Source organism: Rhinolophus sinicus, chromosome 16, assembly GCF_057876585.1.
Source record: "Rhinolophus sinicus isolate RSI-liver-muscle chromosome 16, RSI-T2T, whole genome shotgun sequence".
Taxonomy (NCBI): Eukaryota; Metazoa; Chordata; class Mammalia; order Chiroptera; family Rhinolophidae; genus Rhinolophus; species Rhinolophus sinicus.
Window position 1 is genome coordinate 141,097,383 of NC_142516.1, and position 22,944 is coordinate 141,120,326.

At 36.0% G+C, this 22,944-nt stretch overlaps 1 long non-coding RNA gene across 1 annotated transcript in view; it reads left to right on the forward strand.

Moving 5' to 3' along the window:
- The window catches only part of LOC141571024 (uncharacterized), a 50,935-nt gene that overhangs the window by 5,113 nt on the left and 22,878 nt on the right, over window positions 1-22,944 (forward strand). Inside the window, exon 3 of the long non-coding RNA XR_012495491.2 lies at window positions 5,471-5,609. This is a non-coding gene — a long non-coding RNA (uncharacterized LOC141571024). The remainder of the gene's footprint in view (window positions 1-5,470; window positions 5,610-22,944) is intronic.

A 22,944-nucleotide genomic window follows, 5' to 3' on the forward strand; every position in this document is an offset into this window, starting at 1 on the left:
TTATTAACATAACAATGATCTAGAAATATTTTTCGTTTTTAAATATTCTTACTTGGGAAAACATAATTGTTTTTCTTTTGATTTAAATATATTTAATTTTTCATTTTTAATTACCCATTATTTCTGTCCATTCACTCCTTTTATTTTCTAGCAGTCAGTATGAAGCAATGATCAGTGGTCCTGAAAACTCCTGAGGTAACAAAGAGAACAAAACATTTCTGCTAAATTCTCTTAGAAGAATGTTTAGCACTGCTACAAGGAATAGAGTACAGTTTACATTAAAACTATTTCAGTTCCATCAAAGGGTCTAAGATTGAGCTCCTTTTATCAAACACAAAGCAGATTGCTTTCCTAGTGTGAGTATCGAGTTTTTAGAACTGGGACACCACTGGTGTGTTCATCACATGAGTTCCACAGCCCAGATACGTCTCAGAAAACCACATCTGTTCCTTCTCCTCCTAGGGTCCTTGTTCTGTCCTACATACTTATTTCCTGGGTCTTATTACCTTATACTTAGTCCCTTCCAGGCTTTAAGGTCACATGGACTCTGATTCCAGTTTAATTACTCCCTCAGTTGCCCCTCATTTTTCCATATAAATGGACTTTTAACATGTGGACCTAAAATGGAAAGTATTTTCCAAACCAAGATTCCAACCCTTGTCTTCATTTGTAGTAAAGCTCCTTCCCAGAGCAATACCCTCACATTGAAACTGATCCTGTCTCCAATTTTATGAAGTCCGCTTAACCTACAATCCTATGGTTCATTCCTGTTGTGATACTGGTGTTTTACTTGTTAGTATATTGCTAATCTCCATGAGACAGCTGGTTCTTCTCCGTTTCTCATTAGTGTTATCTACATAATTTTAAAGATGTGATTAAATGACTGGGATAAGTGAGCATGTAACCTTATTATAATTTGAACTATTCTGGATGATTGATATATGTATATTGACTTTATTATTGCAATAAACACATTCAACTAGCTGAATCTGACAGGTTTAGTGATTTATGTAATTACTATTGTGCTTTATGCTAATCGAGACAAGAAAGATAAGACATCATTTAAACTGTTGTAATTAAAATTAAATTCTAGTGACCAAAACAGGTTCAGTTTCTCTCTTGTAGTTTTTTTAATCTTACATTTCTAAATGAGCCCAATAAGACATATTGTTTATGATAGATACCTTCCTATATTTAAAATGTCCTCTAGAGTTTTAAAGGGAAAAGTTTTAGATTTTATCCTTCAATTTCTACCTACCTCTTTCATTATTTAAGAATCTTAGATGATCTTAGAAGCTCATCCACAAGAGTTTATCCAGCCTCCTTCTAGGTCCCCCAAACACATACCAGACAGACACTTAAACAACTCTTCTTGCCCCTCTGGTCATGTCAAGTATCCTAGAAACTGTCAAAGCTGAGATGGAGGCACAGCATGAGGGGAAATGACAGCATCCTTGCTACAGGACACCAGTGGAAAGCAAAGGCACCAGGTAGAGGAGAGGCCATCCTAAGAAATGGTTCTTAAGTTAAACATCTCAGGGGGCTTGGAGCAGTAGGGTTTGAGGGTTATTTTAAGAAAGCATCAGAAGAAGGAAAAGGAAAGGAAAGCAGCAGGACTGTCTAGAAGTCTGCTCACACTTTGGATTTTGTTTTTTCTCCTTTTTATGGAAACTTGAAAACACTAAGCAGGTTCAGGGTCAGTCTGGTCCCTAGTACGATACTGTCTTAGGTAAGAATAGCATCCACATCCTATTTTTTAAAATTTTTACTTTCATATTAGCTGAAATTTCTTAACAACAAATTATTTTCTTCAGAAAGTAAAAAGAAAATATTTACAAACAATGTTTGAAAGCTCTGAAGCTGACATATGACAGGGAATTCATTTTTAATCAGTGTAAATGATGATAAAATTTCTTTTCCATTTGTTAGTAAGTCATAAAATACACTTAAAGAAAGGTAAAAAATGAAAGATACCACTGAAGGATGGAAGGAAGCTAAACAAAGAGTAGAGATTCCCAAAGCCAGTTTTTCTGATTCTATAATTTTTGTTGTTGTCGTTTCTTCTTAGTCAAGAGGCGAGGGCAGATAGAAGTTCCTCCTGAAAGCATTTCACATATACATGACTCTTGGAAAACCGTCTCCTGCCTGAGGTCTGATGCACCAGAGGCCAGCTTGATTCTCAACCAAGGGCTGGCCTCTCTTAACTGTGCTTAAATCTTAAACGTGAGTGCCAGTTTGCAACTGAGACCTCATTTGTTTCAATGTTGAAATCTTTGTAATCAATCATTTTGCTTTGTTTCAAATCAATTGTGTAAATGCCATCACCTCTGGGCATTTTAGAAATTTCTTTGTACTAGAATACATTTGCTAGAGAAAATGAGGCATCATTTAAAATAAATCTCTAGAGACCAAAGTGGTTTGTTTTAGCCATTCGATTTTCATGTGCTTGTTCCAGATTCTTGATTTATGAGAAAAATCACTAAGAATAAAAGCAAAAATATCATTGGTCTCTGAATATACAATGTTCAAAACTTGAATTTTCAACATTTCATTTTTTTAACCATACCAAGTACAATTGTGATATGTAATTAATACCTAACTCAACATACTCAGTTTGATTCCATCATAAAAGCAATCGTAAAATCTATGTAATGTGTGTTTACAATGTATACATGTGTAGTGTGTGTGTATATATATGTGTGTGTCTGTATGTATGTATAGTATGTATGTGTGTATAGTATGTATGTGTGTGTATAGTATGTATGTATAATGTATATTTATCTTAAACATAACTTCTCTATGAAAAGTATTCTGAAATATTTATTTATATTTCTTCTCTTTTTTCCAAAAGGACATATAATACCTTACATGGAGAAATATTATAAAGTAGGAAGAAATGAATGAGTTTACAACAAAGGCAAAAACCAAACAAAAGCAAAACCATATGATGAGAAAAGAGAAGTGCACGGCACAGTGTATTGTAAAGTCTTACAGAATGGCATCTATAATAAATAATTGATTAATAATATATTGAGTATCAATGGTCACTAAAATTGGACCTCACAGTTGTTTCTGCCTAAGTGGTAAAAGTGAATGTAAATATAATCCTTTTTAACATTTGCATTTGTCACAAGATACATGTGTACTACTTGCTGTGGAGAAGCTACTTTCCTTTCTTGTTATTTTGGTCTGGGAAAAGTACCTTCCCCAGGGCATTTCATTTAGAGATGCACATAACCAGTTTGACTAACAGGCAGTGTTTCAAGAATGAGTGTAGCTAATTTTACTGTTAGGATACACAGGTTTAGAAAATGTCAAGCATTTTAAGATAGAAGTAACAAAAATAACAATTAAAATTTCTGTATTAATAGATACCACTTTTACATATGATAGGTCTTTTAATCTTACCAGTCTTTGAAAAGAATTATTATCATCGCTTCAATTTTATGCATGAGGCCATGGAGCTCCAAGTTTTTGCAATTGGTTTGATTGGATAAGAGAAAGATGTAGGACTCAAATCCAGATTCTGTGGCTCCAAATTGTATAATCTTTTCATCTCTCCTGAATTTAACACATAAAGTTAGACTTTTATTCTAAATTTATCATTTATATTTTTAGTTTACATTTAAAAGTTTTTCTTCTGAATTTTTTCGGAGCTAGGTATATCTCAATGTATTGAGAAGAATTTCGTTAGGACACAAGCTTTCTCTAAGAAATTCTCTTGAGTATGAAAAGTAAATTGAGTGTCCTATCTACTAAGGTAATTTAAAAGACTGTTTCTCAATCTTTCACATGCATGAGATCACCTGGGGATCTGCTTAAAATACAGATTCTGATTCAGTAGAAGTAGGGCAGGGCCTGACTTGAACATCATCGCATTTTCCTCATGCCACATTGATCTCTGGGGCTCCCCAACTCTGTGCTTTCCCATTTACAGATTGTAGTATAAAGTATCTCCTTTGAGAATGTTACAGAAACCTTGTATAAGCTTTAAATTGCTATTATTGATCTGATTTTACCAATAAAACTGAATCTTTCAAGGAGGTCAACGGGTGCTCAAATCCATTCAGTTGGCTAGAGAGGCAATTATCAAGTCACACCAAGGTCTGGTTTTCTGATTCCAAAGCTCCTTCCACCAGGGCACCACCATCCCAGGGAAAGTGTTGTGACGTTTTCTGTTATACTGGGATGCTGTGTATCAGCAAATTCAGGAGTAAGTGCAACACTGTGCTGTCATTACGCAGCCCGCTGGGAAGAGGTTCAGAGACTCTGTTACAGAAGTTCCATTTTATCCCTTTACAAGACAAACTCACAAAAGTACCACTTGGCAGGTGCTGCTTTCTGGATTGTGCTGTCCCCTAGGGTCTCAAAAGTGGGTTAAAATGGGGCTGCATCCACCCAACTCACCGTTTATTGCCTGAGCAGCTGCTCACTCAATTGCCCACATTTCTCTCTCTGTCACTCTTCATTTCGCCTTTATTCAACTTCCTCTCTTCCCTCACTGCCATTTAATGACAATCTCAGTCCTAGCTTATCTCTAACTGTGATTTAGCCTCCTTTTTCCTCTATTAAAGCTATATGAGAGGAGAATTTACTGTATGATTAGCAAAGTGGTCAAAAGTACATCCTTAGGTTCTTGAGTGCTTATTTTTTCTTGTGGGAAAAATGCAATATGTAAGGTTTTCATTTTTTAATGTTTTGTTCTTTAATCTCCTATTTTAAGTTTTACTACCTATGTGATTTTCTTAGAAGATTGCCTTCATCATGGTCAGAAGAATATGTTACATTTGGCTGATCGACACTCAGCCAAGTCTGGTACCTCAGGGTCCCATCCTCACACTGCACGGCCCATAAATGTTGAATGATGGTAATGATTCTTACAGTACCATTTCATGGTAAGCTTAAAAGGTGTAACTGGCAACTGCCTGTAAGAGAAACACTATAAATTTCCGTGAAAATACCGCAGTGATATACAATGATAGCAAGGTGATACCTCAATCCAGAGCAGGGAAGCTCTTCTTACTAGAAGCCCACACTGTGAATCTGGGGAGAGCGTTGTGATGGCCACAAATAACATAAAGAAACTGCGCTTACCAACGAGGCTTAGAAAATTTAGAAGGGATACCACCTACTGTAAAACTGTTCTTTTCCTCCTTATGATTATTTAAGTAGTTAGCATAACAGGCATTGAAGATATAAAAAATAGCACAATTCTCTGTCCAAAATAACCTTAACAGAGTAATTTTATTAAAAGCAAGTCAACTATATACATTTTATATGTGCGTATGTGTGACTGCATACACACACCTACATACACACATACACACACACTCATATATGCAACACAGCAACTACATATGTGGTTAAACATATATGTGTTTTAAAATATGGATGTTATTATTATTCAGATATGTTGAGACCACTAGATCAGGAAATGACTCATTAAAAAGATGAATTATTATACTCACAGATCCTGAGGAGGCGGCCTGCTGTGCCTGGCTTGGCCCCACGGGGAGCACCCGGGTCCATCAGGAGGCAGAGGGAAGGAGGAGGAAACACAGGCAAGAGCCTTTACTGTGGTTTCTATACGAAGGAATGGACTCGGCAAGGTAAGCAGATTTAGGATTGGCTAGTCTGAATAATTTCAGTGCACTCTCGGGTGTAGGGGTATCCTTGGTTGTCTGGTAACTAGCCCTAGAGTGATTAGGGCCCAGTAATAACAAGGAAGTGTGAGAGCCCCATTGAGGAGATGGTGGGGTTATGGGGGTCTGGACTGGTTGATTTGTATATGAAAGGCACACTTGTAGATTGCTAAGGAGTCCTTTACTATCTATCTCTGGAAAGTGACTAAACCTGGGAGGGGCAGTTCCTTCAGGGTGATCAGGGCCCCCAAATTCCAAAGCATCAAAATACAGAAAAGAAAGGCATGGTCAATATAATATATAATAGATTAAAACATTTCTGTAAAAGGTTTACCTTTTATTGTATGTACTCACAATAAAAAGTATTAAAATTATGCTTATAAAGCATTTTCAGTTTCCCACTTAATTGATACAAAATCCTGCAATGAAAATAGAGAAGTGTAATCCTAATTTTATAGGAAAAAGAAAATATAATCTGCTTTTCCTTTAAAATGTAATCTATCCATTGCAAAAATACATTCCAAGTGGGTTAAGCATTTAACTATTAAAGTGAAATCATATCAGAACTAGGATGAATTGTAGGTGAACTTTTTATAATGTTGAGTTTTAGGGTTTCTTAAGATAACTACTGTTTTAGTTATCTATAATATTTATGTTTAACAAATTGCTCCAACTTTTAGCAGCTTAAAATAGCAAAAAGGTATTATCTCTGTTTCTATGAATCAGGAACTGAGAGCGGCTTAGCTTGGTGGTTCTGACTCATCTTATCTCAGGAAACTGTAATCAAGGTATGAACAAGGAATCAGTACTCTCTAGGCTCAATTTGGGGAGGTCCAAATACACTCACATAGCTCTCTCCACAGAGCTGTCTCCTGGTTTCCCTTCAGAGAGAGATGAGAGAGAGAGAGAGAGAGAGAGAGAGAGAGAGAGAGAGAGAGAGAGAGAGCTGATGAGCCAAGTCACAGTCCTTTGGTTATGTAATCTTGGAAATGATAGTCCATCATTTTTGCCATGTTCTGCTCCACAGAAGGACATCAACGGTTCAGCCTACTCTCAGTGAGGAGGGCTTACACAAGGGCCCCAGAGCAGGGGACACTGGACCACCTTAGAGACCACAGATCATATCACAAAGCCAGAAAGAACAAGGACAGGACAACTCTGTACACTGCCACTTCAGTCTGCAGGTTTAAAAACTGTAGGACACATAACAGACAAAAAAAAAACAAAAAAAAAAACAACAACACACACACAAAAAAACAGAATAGTTGAAAAAGAGGTTGTTAGTGACCTAAATATGAGCTTTTCAAAATTAATAAGAAAATAATTAAATTCAAAAGAAGAGCTCCCAGGAGACCCAAGAGCAGTTCACGAAAGAAATTCATGCTTCCACCAAGCATATGGGAAAAATATTCAAGCATAGTAGCAATTAAAGAAATACTTTCAAATATCAGATTGGTAAACATTAAAAAAGAATTAGAACATCCAGAGAAAACAAGAGTCTTCACATACACTACTAATGGTGGTACAAATTGGTAGATATTTTCTAGAAAGCAAGTTGCCAATAAGTATGACAAGCTTTAAAAAATGTTCCCACACTTTAAATAGAAATCCTCATTCTAGGCATCGAGAATAAGAAGATATAAAATGTAGGTGCAGATTTAGCCATAACGATATATATCTTAGAGTTACTTCTACCGGCAAGAAAGTGGAAACATTTTAAATATTCAACATTAGAGGAATTATGTAAATGGGAATGACCCCCTCACCTAAATATGAAGTGAAAATGGAAGGAATTCTAAACAAGCCTCTAGATAAGATGTGGAAATAGAAGGATTATCTTCTAAGTCAGAAAATGTTCAAAGAAAGCTCCACAGCTCAGCTCAGGGACAGACACATCCTAAAGTTGAACTGTTTTTTGAAAGTAAAAGGCAGAAACTCAGTTTTGTTCTTTGAAAAAAAAGGGGGGCAGAAAAGTGGGTGAACATGCAGAAATGGAGGAGAAGGAGACAGGAACAGAGATAAAGACTGAGAAATAAAATATGAAACTGGAGCCTTTAAAAAAATTTCTTCAACCAAGAAAAGTATTAAGAGCAGTGATGTATTTTTTTTTTTAAAAAAAATGTTAGTAATTACTCGTAGGTTGTTTGCATTGCAGCAACATGAACTTCTCCATCTCCCTGAATCCTCGATAGTCACATACACAAATGCCTTCTGTGGTATTTTTATTAAGGAAAATACCTGAAATTCGTTTGTGGATCAATGTAGACAAGGACGTCTGATCTGAGACAGTCAGACGCTGAGCATACAGTCAGGAGTGACAGTGAGAAAATAACACCCCTAGTAATTTACAGAAATCCTGGTGAGGGCATTGAACTTTCTACTATCTATTATATGGGGATTTTGAGCCAATCTTATCTTCAGCTTAGGAAGTAGAGTGACCCCAGCTGCCATTTCGATTGCCCAAATCATAGCACTCTATTCATCCCTTATAAATAAAGCTTTAGAAGAATGTGTAATGGCAGAGAAGGGTGTCTAAGCTTTATTGTTTAGTGAATATGGCATAGCTAGTGGTGCAGTTTAATCCTATACACACTTTTTTATACATGGAAAAGAAGACACAAAATATATATAAATGTTAATAGTGGTGATCTGTGAGCGACAACGTTCAAGTGATTTTTCTCTTCTTTGTTCATCGAGATTTTATACAATAAAAAGCGGTGCTTTCTCTCTGAGGCAATCAGATGTCTAAACTCTTGAAAAGGCTGTGTGTTGGTGTGTCTTAGGTCAGCTCCCAAGAAGCTGAGCCTGAAACAGGGGTCCTTGTTTAAGTGATTTGTAGCTCTTCACAGGCAGGAGTAAACGAAGCAGTCTAGGGCAGGCAGAAAAACTAAGCAAGAAGGTTTAAGTATCTCAGGCATGCAACAATATTCTCATGTTCCCCTTAAAACTAATCCTTACGTGGCTGTGAAACTCCAAAGTTAGCGAATTTGATTTACAAAATAAATTCATGTTTGGTTTAAGTTGTTTCAGATTTTTTTTTTCTGTGAATGGTAATTTACAGACCTACTGGGACATTTGTATTGTAGGGTAGGGATCTTTTAAGACTTTGCTCTGTTCAATGATTTCTATTTTCCCACACTGTGAAGAAAGTGCCTTGGCTAATCTGATATTAGGTTTACTAAAGTAGACTGAGGTTTCCCCCATAAGAATGAAAATAGCATGAGACAAGTCTGCGTCTGTTGGGTGATATGTGAGTATCTCCAACCTGCTCCTCATGGCCCATCTGTTCAAAGCTGTTTTATGTCATCCTCTACTCTTACCCATCAAAGTGCAGGGCAGGCAACTGTTTTTCCACTTGTTTGGGCCAAACACCTAAGAGTAAACGTGGAGACTTCTTTTTGTACGTGTAATCCATGAACAAATTCTGTTGGTTTCCCTTCAAATCGCGAACAGAATCTATTCACTTTTCATTACTTCCAGTGCTAGTACCTAATCCAAACCATCATTATCTATGACTTGGAGTGTTCAGCCTCATAAATGGAATCTCTGATACTTTTACCCTTATTATGGTCCATTTTCACCTAGTAGCTAGAACGATCCTTTGAAAATCTAAGTTAGGTTTTGTTTCTCCTTTGCTCAAACCCCTTCAATACTTTTCATCCATTTTAAATTCTGGCTTGTAGAAACAGACACTCTTCCCCAGACCTCAATGAGCTTTAAGGACTGCTCCCTCTAATTCTTTCAGGTAGCCCTTTCCCCAGCATGGTAACCCCCTCACACCCATGTAATTACCAGTACTCTTCAGAATATTCAGTGGGGACATTCTGCATGTCTCCAGCATATGGAGATATGCTCTTTTCTTCTCCAAGGTTCTCCCACGTAAACTCTAACCCCTGTGTTAACCCTGACTCTCAGCAGTCTTGTCAGTCTTCTCAAGCCAGGCAGTATGCCAGGCTCTGCCTAGTTTATCCTGCCTGCACTGCATCGCTTAGCAGGCTCACCTCTTCCCACCTCTCAGGGGTCACTCTCCTTTACTGTCTGATGCCCAACTTTTTGAAAACCATTGTTTCATATATTTCATCCAGTTTTTCAGTTGTTTCATGTGTGAGGGTAGACCCAGTTCCCTGTTAATTTTTCTTAACTGTAACCAGAATTTGACCCTCTGCAATTAATATTGGCCAATTCTCAGCCTAGGATAATCTTCAGTGTGTTTTCCACACGCTCTGTTAATGTCTACGTTAATACAACTTTTTTTTTCTTCATTGCAGGACTTTGTAAGTTAATATCTTAGCCCTAAATAGTTTATTTTTTCTTTGTCTTTAGGGCATAAAAAAGTCCTTTATTAGCCCAGGCTAAATTTCAAAATTTTTATTTCTCTCCTTCCAGTATAAATGGAAAAGAGAGAATGCAAAGATAGTCAGAGAATACTATAATTCTTCAGCAAACATTGTTTTTAAGTAATATTTAACTATGGTATAGTAAATCATCGCTTAAGATTTAATGGATCATGGACTTTAATCTGGTTTGTCATTTTATAATCATGTTGCCTGGATCAGACTATTAAACTTCTCGCCTGGGTCTCATTTTCCTCGTTTGTGAATTTGCAAAATTATAACAGCACAACTGTTTGGGGGATATTATGAAGATCAAATGAAATAGTGGACCCAGGAGTACTTTGAAAAGTAAAATGTGAAATTTTATTATATATAGGGCCACTCATATACTTTTACTTTGAGAGAATTTAAAAAGTTCCCTCTCTGGAGAAGTGTCATAATATTATACCCAAAATGCTACAAGGTCTCCATTTGGGAGGTACCATCACACCGAAGCACAAAACTTGGCAAACAGAACTTCCCAACCCCTTCCCTAAGTGCTAAGCACCTTGCTCACAGCACAGCCTGTACAACGTGAAGGGGGTCCAGGTGGCTGGATGTTGAAGATGCCTGTGAGAACTTCTATCATCCTATACTGTGTCTTTCCAAGACTAATACCTGTTTCTTTTCTAAGAATTTCTGCCTCTCTGTGGTCTAACTCCATGAAAGTCTCTGTGTCCTCTGTCTTCTACTTCTTTTCCTCCACTGGTTATTTTCTGTCTGCCTGTAAATGCAGTCAAATATGCCCCATGAAATTGTCTTCTAAGCACTGACCAACACTACTGAGTTATCACTCTCTGCTGTTTTTACTCTTTATGCTTTAACTCTGTGTATCTCCCACCTTGTTTTCTGTTCACTTCTAAAGCCACTGAAATATGGTGCTTGTTTCTACAACTTCATTAAAACCACACTTTCCAATGTCACCGATAATCTCTATCAAATCCAATGGAATTTATTCTTTGTGTTAGCTCACTTTTTCTAAAGTCAGGCCAGTATATTCAACTACTGATAGTCATTTCTACTTAGATCCTGTCGCTCTGAAAAAGCAGATTTCCCCAAACAGAAATCAAATCATCAACTCTCTCCCTTCCTCTCACATCCACCCCTGAGTGGTTCCCTATCCCCATGCAGGCACCATCACCATGCCAAAATTCACAGCCATTGTCCATATTCAATTAGTCAAAAAATCCAGTTGGTTCTGTATCTTATCTTAAATATTTCTCTAATCTGTATATTCTGATTCACCCCTCCCTACTATTAATTCAGAGTTTCTTCCCTCTTTGTTTAGATTATTGCCATAGGTTTTTATTGGCCTTTCTGTCACCAGCCCTGCCCATATTCATTTATTCTTTCATTCAGCAGATATTTATTGACTGCCCAGTATGTACCAAACTTCATTCTCAATGATAGCCAAACAAACACAGACCCTTCTCTCATGGAAGTTTCATTTTAGTGAGGTGCGGGGTGTCCCAACACAAGCAAACACTGCAAAGAAACTAACAACTAATAAAATATCAGTGACTGGTTAGTTTTTTTCAGAGTTTTTGATTGTATGGAAAGGGAAAGTCTCTCTAAAGATGATATTTAAGATAAGATCTAAATAGCACGAAGGGATCAGCTGTGAAGAAAAGTTAAGGGAGGTAGGGTCAAGGTCCTTTAACATTGTATCTGTTATTTTCCTAAAATAAAACTTTGTCATCCCATATCCACCAACATAGACCTCTTCATTGTTTGGCTTCTGGTAGAGTTCTGGCCGAGCTTCTTATCTGAGTATATGAAGTCCTATAGATGTGGCTCTTGTAGGCCTCTCTGGGCTCATTAGCCTCTGTCTTAGTCTATTTGCTAGAACAAAATGCCACAGAGTGAGTAGCTTATAAATAACAGAAATTTATTTCTCAGTTTTGGAGATTGGAAGTCTAATATCCTGGTTGGATGAGGCCTTCTCTCAGGTCACAGAATCTGTGTCCTCACATGTCTCTCTGGAATCTCTTTTATAGAGGCATTAATTTCATTCATGAGGCCTCTGCCCTATGACATAATTACCTCCCAAAGGCCCCACCTCCTAATACCAAATACCATCATACCAATCATTAGGTTTCCAACATACGAATTTTGGACGGACATAAACATTCGGACAGAAGCAGTCTCTAATGACTATTTATTTCAGAGATAAGCAGGTGCTTGCTATTCCTGAAATTCATCTTTAATTTTTTCCTCCATGTCTCACACATTCTCTCTCTCTCCCCAGAAAGTCATTGCCCACTTACCAAATGTACAAACATTTAGTGAATGACTCAGTGAAGTTGGGAATTACTGTACTTGTGTATTGCTAATTGTCCTACTCTGCCCACAGCATATTTTGAATCAGGTCTTTCATTACCTAGACTATACCGGTGATAGGATCTGTGCACAGTCTTAGTGGAGAGTCAGTCCGGCTTCTAACTTTGAGAGTTCCTGTGAATACTACAATAAATACGTCTCACAGGAAGACAAACCCAAGTGTAAAACTCAAGTTGAAATTCATGCAGGAGAATATTTGAATTTATATTAATGGACAAAATAAAACTGAACGTAGCAATTCTTTCCTTTTGCTCTTGTACTTAAATTCCCATGAATGCTTAATATTTCTTCCATACACCTATGTATACACACAATTACAGCATATAGATGCAGAGATATGTTTACAATGATACTGATCAGTTCAATTTCACATACAAGATTATCTTGGTCTTTATTATACTTAAACCTGGTCTTATCTTCTTGTTTAAATAAAATAATAAGAACCATATATCCACTACAAATGTACTATTTAAGTTTTTGTCCTTGAACATAAAAGAGGTAGGATGATTGCTATGGACTGAATTGTGTCCGCCCCCAACCCCCAATTTATATATTCAAGCCCTAACCCCCAGTGTGACTGTATTTGGAGATGGGGCTTTCAGGGAGGTAATTAAGGTTAAATGATGTCATAAGGGTGGCAATCTAATCTGACAGGACTGGTGTCCTTATAAGAAGAGAAAGAGACACCAGAACTCTCTGTCCCTCTACCATGTAAGAACACAGCCAGAGGGCAGCTGTCTGCAAAACAGGAAGAGTGTCCTCACCTGAAACCAAAATTTCCAGCACCTTGATCTTGGGCTTGCAGCCTCCAGCACTGTGTAAAAATAAATTTCTATTTTTTAAGCCACCCACTGTATATGTTTTGTGATGGCAGCCTAAGCAGACTAACACAACAATACAAATCTACTGTGCAAAGTAAGCTATAATTTAATGGTACCCTTGTTATATAATCATCCTGAGCACAGGCGGCATTTTAAATTTTCCTCAGTAATCCCCTCAGTGGACATTTGAGAACTGTGTGGGGTGAAAGGGTTAAGTAATGTTTAACCAGTATGTATACTTAGTTCTTTTTATCTTCCTGAGACTTATTAGCACTCTAAGTATCAATTCACCAAGGATGAATAATACCTTGGATGACATCAGCTTCCGCCAACATGCAGAGGTTACTATGGTAATGGAGAAAGTTTTTCAGAGCACAAAACAAGTACCATGCTTGATATATTAGTCAGCCAGGGAAAGCGGTCACATATAAGCTACAGCATTCATTCAATGAATAGTCATTTATGCAGCACGCATGTTAGCAATTCCGCTGTGTTTTTCTGAACTTTTCAAAACTTTGGCAGTTGTATTGAGAATCTTGGCAGATTTACAAAAGTGTTAACACTCATTTCAGATCCTAGGGTTGTTGTTTTTTTAATTCGTTATTTGTTGGAACCCATATTTTCAACAGGTTCACAGGGTTTCTAATCCAAATGCCAAAGTGAGTTCTCCACTAGGGCTCAACTCCACTATTTACTGTAAAATCAGCGGTGTGTGTTTTTTCTCTTCTAGTCATTTATAAATTATTTTTTTTGCTTTAATTATATTTTGCCTTTTCTAGTATAATGTTTTATTACACTGCCAGTGTCTCTGCATATTTCCTTAAGATTTTAAACTTACACAACTAAAATTGTCTGGTCTTATTAATTATTCTTCAATTCCTCTTAATTGTTCTTCTCAAAAAAGACTATAAACAAAAAAATGAAAAATTATTAAAAATGCAGTGACTACACTGATGTCATATGGTCAGATGTAAATTTTATTTCAATGTGTAGAAAAGGTTCAATTTCTTCCCCATGAGCAGATTACTTGTAAAAAGAAATAGAACCAAAACTAAAGTAGGTTCTCCAAGAAAGAGGCATGCCAAACTACAAATATTTCCTTTCTTAATAATGTTATAATACTGATAGTGTAGACCAAAACCATATGATGTGTATGCATAGAACTCCCAAATTCCAGTCCTGGTAGGAATTTCTAGCTGTAGAAGGTTTCTACCAAGTTGACACCAAGTTTTGTAGGGTCCAGGCCATCTACTGGGTCTTCAGTAAAAGGACCAGAGAGTTGATAATGCCAGCAATCCTGACAATAATACCTGGTAGCAGCAATCCTGACAATAATACCCGGTAACACCTGACAGTGGCATCAGATAGGCAGGTCTGCAGAGCAGAGCTGGATGTGCTGGTAGTCACTCCATTGATACTCTATTTCTCTGCTTTGGACTTAGCGATTATTCAAAACTTGAGGGAATGCAGTTTTCTCCCCCACGTCCATACACACCCTAGCTAATGGTTTAGTGAGGAAACTGAACCAGAAATGAATATTCCTGAGCAGTCTTAAAAGTATCCCTATTGATACGGATATTGCTGGATTAGAGAGGGGACCATGCAGTAACTTTTTTTTTTTTTTTTAGAAATTTATTTACAGACGTTGGGTTCAAAGAGAATTTTGTTAATCTGACCTCAAAGGCAAGGGAAGTAAAAGCTAAAATAAGTGAATGGGACTATATCAAACTACAAAGCTTCTGTACAGCAAAAGAAACCATCAACAAAACAAACAGGCAACAAACCAGATTGGAGGATATATTTGCAAACAACAACTCTGATAAGGGGCTAATATCCAAAATATATAAGGAACTCATACAACTCAACAACAAAATGACAAACAATCCAATTAAAAAATGGGCAGAGGACCTGAATAGACATTTCTCCAAAGAGGACATACAGATGACCAATAGACACGTGAAAAGATGTTCAGCACTATTCATCAGAGAAATGCAAATCAAAACCACAATGAGATATCACCTCACCCCAGTCAGAATGGCTATCATCAACAGGACAAATAATAACAAGTGTTGGAGAGGCTGTGGAGAAAAAGGAACCCTCATACCCTGTAGCATTAGATTAGTGCAGCCGCTGTGGAAGGCAGTGTGGAGGTTCTTCAAAAAATTAAGAGGATTACCATATGACCCAACAATCAATCCCTCTCCTGGGTATATACCCCCAAAAATCTGAAAACATTTATCCATAAAGATATATGTGCTCCAATGTTCACTGCAGCTTTATTTACAGTGGCCAAGACATGGAAACATGGAAACAACCAGTGTCCTGTTATATATATATATATATATATATATATATATATATATATATATATATATATATATATATATATATATAACATCTTCTTTATCCAATCACACACACACACACACACACACACACACACACACACACACACATACACTGGAATACTACTGTGTCATATGAAAAGACGAAATAGCGCCATTTGCAACAACATGGATGGATCTTGAAGATGAAAACAAATGTATGGAAGTAATATTTTAAAGACATCATCAATTATTTATATTAAAGACCTGTCTTACCTTGTTGGTAGAAGAACACTTAACGATATTCAAGTTAGAATGGAAATAAGGTCTTGATCAAGGCCAAATCACGAAGTCCAGTTTCAGTTCAAGAACTGACAAAAACAAAAACTCAAACTTGACAATGGTTACTTTCACTTAGTATTATAATAATCAAACATAGTACAAGGTGAAAACATAATACAAAGGATCCCCAGGAAGATCTACTGTACATGGTATCGTGTGTGAGCGTTATGTGATTCCCTCCTTTTCACAAATTGGTACCCGATGCAAGGTAGCATCTGGAGTCCACAGGGAGCCCCCAAATCCTGGATAACCTGGGAACTGCAGGCATGGCTGCCTTTTCAACGCTTTAGCTGCAGTTATGGAGAGAGATGGCAGATACCTAGCAGCACTTTGTCAGCTTCCTGCTTGCCATATTTGTACAACCTGGCTACTTCTGTATTTCATTTCTTACTGTGTCTTTAGGCCTGCTCTTCTTGTTAGAGAAAAAGGTCCATCTATGGCCTGTCATAGGCATGATACTCTGAGAAATACTTCAAGCAACAATTAATTTAAAAAGTAAGAAATAAGTTAAGCTACCAGTCATGAAGCTGTCAGGATATGTCATAGGGGCAGACACTATACAGAATGAATTATGGAGTGAAGGAAAAATACTACATGAGATTTTCAATTTTCAGAAGAAAAGTAAGGTATTACAAGAATCCAATAAATATCATGATGCCCCTGAGATACTTGGAGCTGAGAAATATTCTGGGTCAACATGTGTAAAAACAGTGTTGTTAGTGCACTGTTTTTGAGATCGGTGTTTGTAAATGCATGCCTTCAGCTGCAGTGTGCTGGGTATGGGCACGTTCTATGACCCCACAGCGCTGCTATTTAAAATCAATGTCCTCTGTGCCTCAGTTTGCTCATCTGTAAAATTGGCCTAATAATAGCAACTGCCTTGTAAGTTTGTGAAGAGAACAAATGAGTTCATAGTTATGAAGCCCTCAGAACATGCCTGGTGTGAGTTAAGTATATAAACTAGTATCATTACTGTAGGATTCCTGGACTCTACAAAATGATCATTAAGCTCTATAAATTCAGGTTGAATTCCACTGCTATCTACTTCTTCACTACTGAAAATGTTCTCATTTTCACTGGAATAGTCTCTCTTTTGGAAATAACACATTGGGTAAAAAAGATCATTTCATGTCCTCACTGGGAGTCTTGGCTGCCATAGTCGCTACCAGTAGAAGAGGTAATATCAGTGAAAATATTGCTCACCTCATGTGCTCCTTGATCATCTAGTCAGCTCTCAAGGTCAATGGCAACCTCCTAAAGAATCAAATAATAATAATAATAATAATAATAATAATAATAATAATAATCATAGCAGCAACTGTGGAAGTAACAACATTACTATGTGCTGATTCTGTTCTAATTCTACCAATAAATGGGCCCTCATTTAATCCTCTCACTTGCAGTCACTATTGCTAATTCTCATTTTATATAGAATCTGACAAAGAAAGATGCAACTTGCCCAAAGTCACACAGCTCCAAACTGGGGTAGCCAAACGTCAAGTCAATGTTTTTAAATAATACCCCAAACTGACTCTCAGTAATTACTTGAAATTGAGAGACACAGCAGGAATTTTATAAATTGTAGAGCCGCTGATGAAAAGAAAATCTCAAGATACAATGCTTCTATAAACCCATTGCTTAGCCTCCAAAACAAGATATAATTTGAAAGTACCACAATTTTACTGTCATGCTTTCATACTTGTTTTATAAAAAGAAACAAAAGAACTATTACAGAAGTTTAGAATAGACTTTGTGCTTAAAGTAAGAACATTACAATTGTGCTCCTTCATTATTACTCTTAAAATACAAGGGGTGCCAAAAATAATGTATACACATGACTTGTATTCGTCTTTTATTATCAGTACATATTGAGTATTACAATTGTAATACATTTTTTTCCCTTTCTTAAAATATGTATACCATTTTTTGGCACCCTCTCTATATTTTAAAAAGTATTATTACTTCTGCAGTCTAAGAGAAACTGTTAGTTTGTGAGTCATAAACAATTATCTCCTATGACTTAATTTATAATTCCACTCAAAGATAAATATGAGGGTTTTGCCTTAGAGTGACTACTTTTATTGTGGCAAAAATGGAACAAAGTTTACACTGTCTAAACACTTCAAAACCAGTTTTCTTTTTCTTGTTATTGAAATTACTTTTCCACTGAAAAGATTAAAATATTCCAGTTATACATCTGAGTACCTGAATATATTTTAAATAACACTGACTGCATCATGATTATTCATTTCTTCTTTTATTAAACAAATATGTACTGAGCACATAAGCACTCATAAGTGGTACACAAGGTACTTTCATGGGTGAAACTTCTCAATGGGGGAGAGAAATAATAAATAAAGAAAGAAGAACATTAAAATTTTGGTAGGACTGAGAAAGAAAGAAGGCAGTTTTGTTGGAGATTATCAACACATACCTGATTTGGGTAGGTTAATTAGGGAAGTCCATGTCAATTTGTGAATTAGATTGTGAAAAAAATAACTACATTTCTCAATGAGAAAGATAAGTTTCATTCATGCGGTCTAATTTTAATTTACAAAATATTTTCAAACATTAATAATTTCCATTTTGTCTCCAAAAACAGGATACAAACACATTTTAAAATAATCCCTCTTTTTTTCTTTCTTTTTCTATTCATTAAAATAGATCTAAAAGAAGCCCCACCCACCCACTCAGGTCCCAAAGTAAAATTGACTTATTTTTTTTTTTTTTGACATGTGTTGTGCACAGTACTCACAAGAACAGCTTTGATTCAGCATTAAGTACTTTTCTGGTTTCTTTTATTTCAATAAACTTTAATTAAAAAGAAATAAAGATGGTAGATGGAGATTAAAAAAAAAAATTTTTTTAATCCAGAATGCTAACTTGACATTGATTTTACAGTTTTATCTGATGAAAATCTCCCTCCTAACTCAGGCTCATAGTTTTAACCTTACCCATCAATCATTTGGGTCCCTGAATAATACCTATGAATATTCTGGAGACATGCCCAGCTAATAATAAGAAAGCATGGTACTTCTTTCTTTCCTGTTCCAAAACATATGTATCTACTTTCTTTCTTATAAACATGAGTCCAGATATCTCCTATTTACTTGGTATACTTCAGTTACAATCTGTTTACTTGGTATATCATTTCAGTTGACAATTACATGTGTGCGCTGAGGAATAATTTTGAAAATTAAATATTTGATCACTGCAAGAGACTTAGAAGATTTAAAGATTTTATGCTTTGGATAAAAAGCAACTCCAGGCTGCTTTCCAGACATTTTTATACAGTGAGTTACATACCCAGGCTCCTTTCTAAACTGGGCTTATTTAGTCCCACATATATGAAAATGTTTATTTTTTTCCTTCTATTATTATAAAAGCAATAAATGAATAATGTGGAACATTTGAGAAAGAAGTAAAAGTATAATTTATCTGTATCTCTAACCCCCATAAATAATTATTATAAATATTTTGGTATATATTTTATGTTTCTTTTATAAAATTGGAGACATACTGTTATTACTAAATATAATTTCTTTTTTTCACTTTAAAATATGTCATAATACTCTTCCTATATCTTTAAATGTTCTCCACGAAATTTTAATGGCTTGGTAAATATTTTTAGAACAAAATATATTTTTATTTTATCTCACGTATGTATTAAATTTTATATTTAACCATTGTTCCATTATTGGACATTTTTGCTGTTTCCAAATTTTGTAAGTAGAACTGGGATTGACATCTTTGTTATATAAAGCTCATTATGCATCTCTAATCACCTCCTTAGGATAAATTACAACTGTAGTTATTCAATTAAAAGACAAAATTTATCATGCATTTATACGTATAGCCAGATTAAAAAAAAAAAAAAGTAAAGGTTGTCCCAAATCACATCTCCACTGGCACTGGTTGAGAAGCTTACCCTCATTCCTTTTACGGAGTCTGGTTTTACTTTGCTGAAATCTGAAGGACATGTTATATTTGTAGAAGGGAAGACACATATATTTGGCTATATATTATAAAAGAAATTTAAGATGTGGGTAAGGCAGTGCTCAGATAAAATTCATTGACCTACCCAGTTATATCACTGAACAAGAATGAATGAAATTAAATTAAGGCATTTCCTGGGAATTTAGTAAAAACATGTCAAAATAAAACAAAGGAGAAGATAAGAAAAGAATTAATGATATAAAAACAAAAAGCAGTAAGTTGGAGATTTCAAATTAAAAAAGAGATAAAACAGAAAAGGAAAGTTTCAAGTAGATTATTTGACAATAGTGACGGGTGGTCTCTTACCTGTTCTCGCCAAACCACCACCACATTCAGTGGAGTCTTATCTCCACCGGCAGAAAGAATCCTGGAGCCACATTTCCCAGGTATCTCTTTCCCTAAAGGACTTCAGATTTTCGAGCCCACCAGTAAGAGGGTCTCACTACAGATTTAAAAGGCCAAGGCAAAATAAGAGAGGCCATTATTTCCTCCCAGTAGTTGCTGGCAACACAAGGGCTGAGTGAGGATTGAAGAAACTTCGGTAACGTAAAAGAGAAAGCACAGCCACATGAGAATATCTTGCAAAGTAAATAGAACCCAACATACATGAGAAGAATTCCAGCCCCCACAAAAAGAGATTTATTCCAGTAACGCAGTCATAGTTAAAGATTAGGTAAAATATTACTATAAATCACAACAAAAATACTATCTAGTCATCGCAGTGGATGCAGAAATGACATTTGAAAAATTCCAACACCATGCATGATTAAAGAAAAGGATTTGTATAAAATGGGAACAGTAAATACGTCCTTTCTGGATGAGAAGAACACATGTGAAATCAAACCCTTCATCCTTCTTAAAGGAGAAATCATAAGAGCCGTTCTGTTTAGGCCCCATGGAGGTGGGAAGGCCCCTACCAGCACTGTCACTTCAGTCTTCTCAAGAGTACTAGTCCATGCAGATAGACAAGAAGAGAAAACAATTATAAAATTAGAAAGAAGGTGGCAACGTTATTATTTGCGGGTAGTATAACTACCTAAATCCAACTGAATCAAATGAAAAAAAAAACAAAAAAAACTCTTAAATAAAAATGCAATAATATAATAAAAACTACTAAATGCAAGTCACAAAGTAGTTGGTTCCATTAATACAGCCAAACAAAAACAGTTTTCTGTTTTTATGTTTAATTGAAAGAAAAATATCAGTTATAATAATACCTCCCGAAAGGGATGTTAAAACGCATTAATAAATTTAAATATGCAGCACATGTTGGGGAGATAAAGTAAAAGACAAAAATGAGCAAATATATACCACTCAAGTGAGAGAAAATGTCCATTTTCTTAAAATGAAAAGAGGATTTAAAATTGACAGTAAAAAAGTACAAGAGGTACTATCAATTAATTCATTAAAACATGTTAAAATGATAATTAATATATGAAAAGATGCTCACCTTTACTAACGGTAAGAAAAACAAAAATAAAAGTAACAATCAGATATGACTTTCACTATCAACAAAAGTTTAAACTGAAATAAACCCCATACTGACAAAGTGGAGAAATTCCAGGAACTCACAGCCACCACTATTGATGGCATTGTTACTGTGAGTATAAATATCACTAAGCATTTCAGAGAAAGGTATGAAAAAATAATCTACCAAATTTTAAAATTATATACATTATAATTCATAACTATAAACTTTGACCCAATCCTCACCTTAAAATTTCAAACATACATGATAAACAAGGCATTGACCAAATGTTTGGAATTCATAAACAATTTAAAAATGGCTTCCTTGGTTAATTAAATAAACAACCTTTCCTACCATGCAGGCAGGTCTATTTCTGCCTTTGGAAAAATTATTGATAAGAACAGTGTTGGACTCCTAGTTGTTCTTCATTAAATTTGGGACTACCGTGTGCAAAACCCAACAGATTGGGTATTAAACCTTAGAAAGCAAACAACCAATCCTCACAGGGACATCTTGCTCCTCCAGTGCGGTTCTCTCTTCCCACCACCCCTTAGAAGTGCACCTCTGCACCCATCCTGGCCTCCAGCTAGTGCACCCCAGTGTAATGGAGATGATGGCTTTTCTCTCATCTGAATTGACCCTTGCATCCTCAGAATCCTATTCCCTTTGGAGTCTTCAGAGTCCTCAGTCCATCAGCTATCCCTTTCTGGCCTGCTCTTCAACATCTGTCTTTCTACACACCTTTTCTTAAAATCAATGTTTAACAGTACTAATGTCTCTCCTTTCAAAAAGTGAGAGAGAGAGAGCGAGAGCAAGAGCGAGAGCGAGAGCGAGAGCGAAGGAAGGAAGGAAGGAAGGAAGGAAGGAAGGAAGGAAGGAAGGAAGGAAGGAAGGAAGGAAGGAAAAATGCAAAATGTTCTCTTTTATCCTTTTGCTTCCTAAACTACACTGCAGGTAACCTGCCAAGATTTGTGTCTTTTTAAATGCAAATGTTATTCTGTCCTATCTGACACACTTCCTTCAGGATAAAACTCTTAACTCTTTAGCCATAACATATAAGGCCCTTAGTTAGCTGTTCCTTGCTTATCATTCAACCTTAACTCTTACCAGCCCCATCCTTATTTTACCCTTAAGTTCCACAAACAACTTGTAATACCTCCAATTTGTTATTCTCAGACCTCCAGAATTGTGCCCATTCCATTCTTTGCTATGAAAGACCCCTCCTTCTTTAGCTTTATCTAATTCCTCTTTATCCCAAAAAATGGGACCCATGTGTCACTCACTGAAGACAATACACAATCATCGAAGTGTGTGTTGACTCTGTAAATAATCATTATTATTTAATTATAATTAGATGTGAATTATATATGAATTCACATGTATGTAAATTATATGGCACAAACTATAATAATATCATAGAGCTCATTTCTCCGAACATTTTAGTGAGCTTATTACAACATAAATGCATGATTTTTCCAACTTCCCTAAATTTGCTAAAGTTATTTCTGTGCCTTGGAATTCTCTCTTCCTTGTCACTATTCAAAACCCCTTTTCCCTGCAAGGAACCTCAGAAGTTCCACCTCCTCTTAAATGCTCCACCTCATCTCTCTAGCCATCCATGACCACAATTCTTTTTGG